At 49.1% G+C, this 8314-nt stretch overlaps 1 long non-coding RNA gene across 1 annotated transcript; it reads left to right on the top strand.

Annotated features, from left to right (window-relative positions):
* Positions 1-63: 63 nt before the first annotated feature.
* Positions 64-1197, top strand: LOC130683418 (uncharacterized). Its single transcript, XR_008997129.1, has 2 exons — positions 64-716; positions 767-1197. It is a non-coding gene; the product is annotated as an uncharacterized LOC130683418 (long non-coding RNA).
* The last annotated feature ends 7117 nt before the right edge of the window (positions 1198-8314 follow it).

Genomic DNA, 8314 nt, shown 5'->3' with positions numbered 1-8314 from the left:
TCCAGAGCGCTCTGCGGGAGTTCAATTGGCGGTGCTTCTGTCAGACCCATCCTCAGGGTCCCGAGGCCCGCGGTGGGCGGGGCCACGGAAAAGATGAATTAGATTGGGCGGAGCTATACTGTCCATCAGAGGGAGAACCCCTCCTCCTGTCGCCCATTGGCCTTTAGTGAAAGAACCTCAGTTCGAGGAGGTACCATCCACATACAACGAGCCTGGGGCGCCCCCGTGTGGCCTGTACGTGCCCAGGGTCTTCCCCGTGTGGCTGTCTTTTCTCCAGGAACGTCCAGACCCTAAACTCAATTTAGGTGCTACCAGGGAAGCGCCCTCTGCGACATATCCTGTGACCAGGGCCTTCCCGCTGGTTTATGTGTTTATTCATTCATTCAGCCGTGTATTTAATTATTCTTTGAGTCAAAGACTCTAGTAACTGCTGGCGCTACAGCAATGGCAAAACAGAGGTTTGTGTTCTCTTGGAGCTACTTAGTGGTAGAGGCAGGCATGAAGTCATCCCAGCAGAGTGTAACAGGTATTACTACGGGGGAATAACAGAGTTGCCAGAGCACATGTAAGGGGCGGCTATGTTTTGTCCTGAGGAAATGACATTGAAGCTGAAATATGATAGAGCAGTAGCTGAAGAATGTATGTTTGGGGAGGGTGGGTGGCTGTTCCAGGCAAAGCTCACACCTTTGTCCCAGAAGCAAGAGAGACTGATACTTGTTGGAGGAATCTGAAATAAGTTCAAAATATCTTGAGTGTAGAGTTAGAGGCTGAAAGGGACTGAAAGGCTTAGAAGTAGGTGTAGGGGACCAAAGGAATTTTTTAAAGATGCATAACACCTTCCTAAGAATTAGGGATTGAAGCAGAGGTATTATTTTATCAGATTAGCATGGCTGCTCTGGGAAGGATAATGGGAGGAGGCAAGTGTGGAAACGGGAGATCAAAGAGGAAGCTGTGCAGTGGTCAGGCAGAGGAAGGTGACAGCTTGGCTTGGAGTGACGGCTGTGGGGTTGGACAGAAGTGGCAGGTCTACGATGTTTTAGGAGGCAGGGTTCATGAGGTTTGTGAATGAACAGTTGATAGATATGTAGTAGATGGAGACATGAAGGAGAATCCCCCAAGCTTCTGGATTGGGCAAATGGACTTGTCCCCCATTTGTTCGACAAACATTCACAAAGCACAATAAACACGATGAAACAATAGGTCTTATTTATTAAAAGGTAAATTCTATAGCCTCATTTTACAAGCAAAATTGACATCTTAGTGCCCAAAGTCACAGTGCTAATAAGTGGCAGGAGTGGGATTTGAATCCAGGACCTAATAGTTTTTAGACTCACTCATTCAATTTCACCAGAGCCCTAAGGAACACCTAGGTGCTTGTTAAAAACTCAGAATCCTGAGTATCCACCCCACCTTGGATTTTGGGACGCAGAATCTCTGCACTACGGGGCCCATGGTTCTGCATTTTTAATAAGCATTCCAGGTGACTCTGATGTACCCTAATATCTGAGAATCACTATCACCATGAAGCCTCTCACTATCCTAACTGGAGAAGCATCCCTCCATGATCCCTCTGAGCTTTTCCCAGCCACCCTAAGATTTCTGTGGGCAGAGAGTGAGGGATCAGGTTCTAGGTGTTCTCAGAAACAAGACAGTCATACTTATTCTCTGATCATGAAGTACCCTAGTTCCACTGTTGGAAACTCCATTAGGGTAAGGGAGGTCATAGATCCAGTACTTGAGGACATTGCTCTAAGAGACATCGATCCTCTTGGCTGGAGACAGAGGAACGTGTGGGTACGTGAGGCTGGAGTGGTGGAGGGGGTGCCATGAGACAGAGATTCCATCCCCACTGCCCAGGCACTTCAGCCTCCAGATCTGTTCAAGCCCTAGAGACTTCCAGCAACATCATTCAAAGCTCTAGACCACAAAAGGGATCTTAGAGATTACCTTGTTCAACTCCTCCATTGTAGAGCTGGAAAGCCTGGGGCCCAGAAGGCCGAGACTGCTTGCCCTACGGTTCCCTCTGCCTGGGGTGCTGTTTGGAGCTGGGTGAGGTATATTTCGGCAGGTGGCCTGGCAACAACACCTCCCAGTTGAAGCCCTGATCATTGTAAGGCAGATCTGTGAGGCTGGCACTCCTGTTTGCTCAGCATCAGTGCCAGACTAGGCCTCGCCCTGGACAAACACAGCCTGCTGGACGGCAGGCACCGAGCTTCTTTGTTCTTGGAACTGATAGCAGAGGCAGCAGGGCCAGCAGGTAACAGAGGGCCCAAACTCGCCAGACGTTGCCACCATGGTTCCCACGGGAATGCTTCCTGGTCAAGAGGCTGACAGGCTGAAAGGCACCTGCCTACTGGCTACCACGGCCTAGGGCAGGAAGGTGACCACCAGGCAACAGAACAGATGTGAGAGGGGAGCAGGTGGAGAGACAAGGACTGAGAGCCAGGCCAGATTAGGGGACTGGGCTACCTCCCTCTCTTCAGGGCTAAGTCAGCAGCATGATCCTAACCCTTTTATCTTTCCAGACTAGGAGGAGCCAAAGAACACAGGGAGCAGGCTCTTTGCTTTGGATAGAAGGGAACACATCTGGACTGAGGTCAAGGTGCCCCTTTGTGAGACTGTCATCCTTCACCCATTTAATCCAAGGAAGAAGTTTCATGTCGAAGCAAGAACTTGGGCTTTGGCATCAGAGAGACCTGCATCCAAATCCTGGCTCAGCCATTTACCAGCTGGGGGACTTATGATAAGAAGTTAAACCTTTTTGAGTCCAAATGTCTGCAGGGATGAAGGTGGAATGATAATCATGCCTCCCTTGCAGAGCCCTTATGTTGCTCTGCCCACAGCAGCAGGAGCTCTGCAGGTACCTGATAAATAGTCCCACTTATAATTAACGCCCAGTCCCCAGAAATTCCCTGGAAACACTGTCAGTCTGAGTACAACTAGGGGAATGAGTATGAATTGCACTGGGGCTTAATCTCCTTATCTTTTCAAAAGATAATAAATATGTGGGCTGGGAGTAGTTTCAAGAAAGACAAGACTTGGAAAAGAGAGCTTTGGGGCAGTAAGCTACTGTGGGATTGGCTTGATGAGTGCATTTGGGGCTTCAATTGAAGACCAGGATAGAGGCAAGGAGACCAGTGAGGAGGCCACAGGCAAGAGTTGATAATGACAGGCTTCAGCTGTAGCACAGTGGTCTGAGCAATAGGGCAGGGGGTCATTTATGGGAAGAGAAGTAAAGAGTTGGGGAGGAGTAGTTTGGTTGCAGGGCATGGGAGATGGGGACTGAGGATGTCATTCTGGACTGGTTAAGTGTGGGAGGTCTGTCAGATATCCAAATGGGTTCATTGTGCAGACAGCAGACTGCACCACTCCCACATCTCCTCTACTGACCCCCTCCCTGACATCTGAGCAACCTCAGCTGTGGTCTCTGTCCCTTGGAGGTACCACCTCAGGGCCCTTGCACTGGCTGTTCTTTGTGCCTAGATGCTCTTCCAGCTCTTACAGAGCTGCCTCCTCTCAGAATTTAGGTCCCCACCTAAATGTCACCTCCCAGACCACTCCTCCCTTCTCCCCTACACCATCACTGTCTATCTCATTGCACTATTTTATTTTCCTTATACTTAGCATTTAGTATTATGTAATTATTACTTGTTATTTAGCATTATGTGATTTGTCTACATGTGTATTGCCTGCATCCCCTTCTAAAATGTAAGCTTCCTAAGGACAGAGGCTTGTCTTATTTACCACTAAATCCCCAGTTTAAAGACTGGTGCCCTGCATGAAGGAGTCTCTCAATAACAATTTACTGAATGAATCAGTGAGTATAGCAAATATATGTTATTCATGCTGCCACCTCCTCTTTCCAAGCCTGTGGCAGACATCATTCATCGATTATAAGCTAATTCCTCAGTGTGAGGCTGCAGACGGCCCTTGTCTACCTTGTCTATCTATCATGTTTGGCACATGAAGTGAAACCTATTTGTGAGACTTTTAAAGCTCCTCATCTGGGTCTCATTCAAGGCGCAGAGGAGTCTTTCCGCCCCTCCTTGATGGGTTGGCCCTCCAGTCTAGAACCTGATGCCATGTGCAGACATGCCAGACCCCCCAACAGAGCCTTTAGTCCCTGGCTTTCTCTTTGAGTCACAACCACTCTTGCACTTTTCTCTCCCTCTGTTAACCCCGTATTCTCACCAGCCCCAGAAGGCAAGGCTAGTTGACACCTGGTCCAACAAAAGTCTGATTTTCAGATGAGAAAACTGAGCTCAGAGATGGAAAGTCAATGGAGCCAGAAATGCAATAAAGCCTAGTTGTCCCCACCCAGTGCTTTGGCAGCCACCCCTCTTCCTGGATCCCCACCAGGCATCAGCACCCCCTCTCCATGAGGCAGAGCCGGGGAAATGCAGCTTCCTTGCACCTGGACACCTTCCCAAGCCCCAGGAGGCAGGCAGCATGGCTTCCCTGCAGGCCCTGCGCACTTGGTGGGACAAGGATGCCCCACGGATTCCTGGCTCCTTCCACCATTTCTGAGGCATCCATTCACAGGTGAGAAAGATGCAGGCCTCTTCCTCCACAGTTGCTTTTGGAAACTGCCTCCAAAAGGTTGTTTGGACCAGGACAAGGCCCTTAGCTCTTCCAAAGCCAGTTAATGCCCTGTCGGCTGCTCCTCACCATCATCATCTTCTGGTCTGACCTGGACCGTCCCCACCACTCTCTTGCAGCTAGTCAGTGGCTTCTGACAAGAGCTGGATTCCGGCTTCCCTCGAGGAAGGGTAGAGGAGGAAATTTATGACATATTGACTAAACCTCTCTATGATCTTCAGTGGAGGCGCTTTAAACATCTCCCACTGAGGGGACGCTTCAGTTGCCTTTGAGCCTGTGCACAGCTCTTGTTTGCAAACTGTCTTTTCTTGTGGAACAGCGCACTTCCTTTTCTAGGAGCTATTTGGGGAAACACTAATGTTTGCAGGAACAGAGAGCCAGCTCCTGCTCAGGGGACAGTGAGGATCCAGGGGGATCCAGAAGTGCTAATCAAGAACCAATACCCACAGACATTTGGGGAAAGTTAAAAAATGGATAATACTGGGGATTTCACATTTAGTTAAGAAGGAGGTAATATCAGGGACTACAGGAAATGTTTGGGGAGACAGGTTTTCACCTACTATTTAACATTTCAGCCCATTTATTGGACAGTTCCTATGTGCCATAGGCCACAGGCACAGACAGGTACTGGCCCACCCTGCTGAGGGGAACTCCAAGACAGGGGTCACAGAAGGCTTCCCAATGAGGCAAACACTGATCTGAGACCACAGCGGGGCCAGGAGAAGATAACACAGGGAAAAGCAGGGCTTCTTGGTGCTAGGAGCACAATGGAACCACTGGGGAATTTTTGAAAATGAGGGGTGCCTCCCCAAGAGTCTGGGGCATGGCCTGGGCACTGATGTATTTTAAAAGAACAGGTGGGTCTAATGTTGGGAGGAGATAGGGAGATCATAAAATATGTGTTGGGAGGACAGTCCAGGAGTCCCTGGTGGGGTCAGCAGTAGCCACATTGCATAGGGCTTACCCAGCCATGTTAAGGAGTTTGGAGTTTAGCGAGAGGTATATAAGAAGCCCCTGATGGATTTTAAGGTTTTGAACAGAAGAATAAGTCACATTTGCTTTTTAAAACAATGCCTGCTAGTCTAGCATTGCGCCCTCTCCTCCCCTCCTCACCTGACATAGAAAGACCCCTACAGAGGCCCAGTCAGGACCACCAGGGTCAGCGGGTCCTGCCGGGGGCTCTGCCTTCCTCTGCAGAGCCAGAGGCCTTCTCCAGGCCCTGCCTCAGTCTCTGGGCAGTGCGGGGCCTTTGTGCCTGCCTCAGGAGGGGAAGGGTCCTCAGAAAGTCCGCCCCTTCTCTGCACTTGTCCCCACTCCCCAGCAGCTGCTCTGGGACTGGCTCTGGTCAGTTTCATCCCAGGCTTCATTCCCAGCCCAGCCAAAAATGGCACCTGATCGGTCCTAGGCTCAGTACAAATGAGGCGTTTTCTTCTCCCTGTTTTCTGAAGCTACCATGCTAGATTCACACCTAACAACTTTTTCCCTCTCAGAATGCATTTTGCCAGACCTGTCTGGGTCCTACTGCTCCTCACAGGATCCTCCACGCACCTCCTGCTCCCAGCTGGAAGGAGAAGAGTGTGAGAGGACCAGCTTCGGCGAGGCTTCCAATATGAGGGATCCCCCACCCCTCATCAGCTTTGCGACCTTGAGCGAGTCACCTCATCTCTCTGATTCTCAGTTTCCTCACTTGTAAAACAGCAACACCTCATGGGACAGCTGGGAGTATGAAGTTAGGGAGATGTGTGAAAGGCCAACCGGAGTACCTAGCACACTCTAAGTAGGTCTTCAATAAATGGCAGTGCTGTTTACTATTATTAATTTATGTTAATTATGACCATTACTAGTGCTGGGTGCTCTGTGAAATTACACAATTTCTAGTGTACCCTTTTGGTAAAATAAGAAGGCACAATGCCCAGCCTGTAGAGTTGCTGTGAATGCAGTGTATGGGCAGCTTAAGAGATTTTTTTATTAGATCTGGAGACTACTTGTGGGCCAAGAAAATGTTGCACACCTGACATCCCTTCACCTTCCACTATGGGAGTTTACACCACCACTTACTTGCAGACTGATAGGGACTTTTCAAAGCGCATCAAGATGAAGCCCAGAACTGCAGTGACAACAGTAACCAGTGCACGGTGTGTGGACTGTGCGCAGGAGAACAAAGGCAAGGGTTTGCACCATCTTTTACTGTGCTATTATACATCCCCCAGAAACAAACCTTCATCATGGACAGGACTACAGGGTAGAAGTCAGCTCTGGCTTGTACGTTTCTTCCTTCCTTCTTTCCTTTATTCACTGAGCCAGAGTTAAATGAGGTGAAAGGTCCAGCAGATGGAATTGACCAGAGGACATAGGAATGGCCAAACCTTGCGCTCCAGTTATCCCTCTTTCCATAAAGTTCCCAAGGCTGTGAGGATAAAAATAAATGAAAAACCAACATGCCACTTTATTATTAGCTGGGTGAGTGCATGACTCCCCCAAGGCAGGCTTCTCTGAGCAGATGGGGCACTTTTTTCAGCCTCCCAGCACAGACTGGAACCTTACCCAGCACAGACAGTTACCCCTAACCAACTGAGGGGCTCTTCCAAGTGCCCTGGTGCTCAGATGGAAAGACAGGAGAGGAGAAGATGTCAGCCTGCATGGGAGGGCCTAGCAGTCTTAATGATCCAGTGGTTCATGCAAAGGACAGAGAAGAAGGGCACAGGGATGTAGGTGGGATTGAATATACAGTGACCCTGTCCCCATTGGACCTTGGAAACAGATTAAGCAAATGAGCATCCCTGGGGGCAGGGAGTGAGGAAAAGAGCTGGGAGTGGGAGGATTTCCATTTCCTAGAGGAATACAACAATGAGCGAGATAGGTAGGGTCCCAGCCTTCATGGAGCTTCCAATCTGGCAGGGAAAATAATTTTTGACATGATTCAGTTCTTACAATGTATGCAGAATAAATGTACAATGTTATAAAGCATGGGAGGTCAGGCAAGGCTGTGCTCAGGGGAGGGATTGCATCTGGTTTGCTGATGAATGACCCCAGGCCTGCACAGTTCCTGGCATTTAGTAGGTCCTTAATAAACACCCTCTTAGTGATGTTCAGAGTCTGAAGATATAACCACTTGCCATTCATGCAGAGATGGTCCTTGTAAAACCTGGCTGGGTCCAAACTCCTCAGCCTGCAGTTATTAGAGAGGCCAGAGTCATCCCTCCAAGTAGAGCAGTCCTGGTCTCCAGTTGAGAATCTGCCTTCCTAGAAATTCCTCAAACTTCAATGCTGTGGCTCTGGATGTCTGACATTTTGCTTCTTCAGGATCACCTTAATCCCCCCACTTTGGGGAGCTGAACCAGTCCAATCATGTGACTCTACCAGATCCCCCTCCAGTCAGTGTGCCCCACTCAGTAGCCCCCAGGGTGGTCCAGAGACTAGGGGGGAGACCATGGAGCTGACTTTACTTCCCAGAGCTGAAATGCTATGAACTGGGGCTTGCTGGTGACCATCCATCCCAAACATGGAGATAGTTTGTCTGCATAACATAAAATGAGACAGAGAAAAAAGACAGAAAGCAAAGAGACTGGACAATATCATTTGAGTTCCTCTATCCAGTCTGCTTCTGGGACTAACCTCTTCTAGGTGAAGGATTGATTCATTTCTTCATTTAACGAACTTTTATTGATCTCCTAGTGCATTAAATAAGTAATAAACTGCCACTGTCCTTGAGGGA

Source organism: Manis pentadactyla, chromosome 1 (assembly GCF_030020395.1).
Source record: "Manis pentadactyla isolate mManPen7 chromosome 1, mManPen7.hap1, whole genome shotgun sequence".
Taxonomy (NCBI): domain Eukaryota; kingdom Metazoa; phylum Chordata; class Mammalia; order Pholidota; family Manidae; genus Manis; species Manis pentadactyla.
The sequence above is the reverse complement of the archived record's forward strand: the minus strand, read 5'-3'. Positions and strand labels throughout refer to the sequence as shown.